General features: G+C 40.6%; 1 long non-coding RNA gene across 3 annotated transcripts in view; it reads right to left on the bottom strand.

The window, feature by feature from the left end:
* LOC109953533 (uncharacterized) overlaps window positions 1–511 on the bottom strand; it is a 19926-nt gene extending 19415 nt beyond the window's left edge. For 2 of the 3 annotated variants that reach the window (XR_002273919.1, XR_002273918.1), the window contains exon 1: window positions 301–510. This is a non-coding gene — a long non-coding RNA (uncharacterized LOC109953533). Of the gene's footprint in view, window positions 1–300 lie in introns of all 3 variants that reach the window. The other variant, XR_002273920.1, reaches the window with a different exon arrangement.
* Window positions 512–1999: the final 1488 nt, after the last annotated feature.

Genomic DNA, 1999 nt, shown 5'->3' on the forward strand with positions numbered 1-1999 from the left:
CCGGTCAAGTTAGGTGTATTCAGAGACTTGCACTCATATACACAGAATCGTGCCACTCAAGAGTGTGAAGAGAAGACCTAATTAAGTTTGTAACGAGATTAGAGAGCCAAAAATATGGTTTGGAGTTGCATTTCTTGGAGACATCCTAACAGAGGTGTTACACGATCGCCATCTTGGCCGATCCCCCTGAATTTGCAGCTTTAAAAAAGCAGCTTAAATGATGGCTAGCTAGTAAAGTCAGCTAATGGTAATTCCCTCCCGGTGCAACAGAAATAGTACGTTCAAATGTATTTAACTCACCGTTAGTGGTGTAGACGAAGTCTGCGGTACAGCAGCGTGAAGTGCAGCCCGCACACCTGCTGCAATTGCCCGTTCAATTTTCCCTAAGGGCATAGAGCCTGAGCTGCTGGTGGCCATGTTTTAACGTCAGATTTCCCTCCCATTCCCACGGACCCAGAGTCAGGTGTGGGTGGGGCTGTGTTTGAGGTCTTTGAGTCAGCATCACTGATTCGAGTTCAGCATCATGGGCGGGGCTGTGTGCTGTGCTGTGGACCTACTAAATATTTAGTTTTATACTCGGCAAGACATGGAACATTTACATTTATATTTAACATTTACATTTAGACTTTGTCACATTTAGCTAAATGTGAGAAAACTTGTGTTATTTTTACATTCGGTGCCCCATACCTATGTTCAACATACTCCTACCTTGGGGCAAGTTGTGACATAGGACTAAGTTTTTTGGATGGGTCATACGTCTAAAACTATATTAGCTATATGATACATTTTAATTTCGGTGGATGTACAACAACTTTATACACATCTATGTTACCATAGAATCATGGTATGTAAAAAGTGAGTCATTTTACTCGTTCTATCCTACTAAAATCATTCAACTGAAATAAATAATTAACTGGATTGGAAGTGGTTGTGCCATTAGGAAATTATTGAATGACCTACTTACTTTGCTAGTGTCAGGAGTTTGACATTTAGGATTCAGAGCGGAATAGATTCACAAATATCAGATGGAATGCCATAAAATGTCTTACAGATGTTCAATACCAAACAATTCGGACCAAAATTAACAGTCATTTTCAACAGTCTCCAGTGCTTAATTATTAAAGTATGAGGTCGCGGAATATCACTTGGTGATGGACCTGACATGTCAGTGTGGGGAGAGGAGGGTTTGGATCATATTAGGGTTCAGGTTTGGTGAAGCAAAACTCGTTGGGCAGAGTTTGACACCACACCCATGCATACTGGCACAAATGAACCCTTGGCAGTCTAAACCATGGAAACGCCTATTAACGCCCTGAGGTGCAGTCAGTCAGTCCAACCAAGACAGATGAGTCGAGTGCGTCGACATTTACAGAGGTTGCCTGACGGCTTATATATAATATCCTCATCTTTCTTATGGTTCTCAGTCTGCTCTGCATCAGGAGGAGAATATACTTCAGTGTTCGGTAAGTTAATGGACATGTGTGTTAATAAGTGCTGATATCACACGGAAGTAAATCCTACTACATTGTTGAGCTATTGAAAGATGTGAAAATGCCCACTTTTGATGTTTCTGACATTAAAGTAAATACAAATTAGCCATAGTACAATTTTTCATGGCACATACTGTACGTTGAACTTGTCTTGAGCATAAATGTAATTCAGGAGTAGTAAGACCTTGTTATGGTACGTCCCCCTCACCAGGAGGGTGAGGGAGAACTAGGGGTAGGACTTAAAATTGCTGACCCAGGTGCTAGTACAAAACAAGAGGTTTGATGATGACGACGACACTTTATTACAGACTCAAGGTCCAAGTTCAAAAACAAATAAAAGCAATAAAAGAACAGTTTAAAACCGAAACAATAAAAACAGAATACATAAAAACGAGAGCACAAGAACACCCATAAAACTACTACCCCTTTAAAAGACAGGTATACCAGTGTTTCCAGAGAACCGAAGTAAAACGCATGTCACTGTGTGCAACATTAGTCAACGATAAAAT

Source organism: Monopterus albus, unplaced genomic scaffold (assembly GCF_001952655.1).
Source record: "Monopterus albus unplaced genomic scaffold, M_albus_1.0 scaffold735.1, whole genome shotgun sequence".
NCBI lineage: Eukaryota > Metazoa > Chordata > Actinopteri > Synbranchiformes > Synbranchidae > Monopterus > Monopterus albus.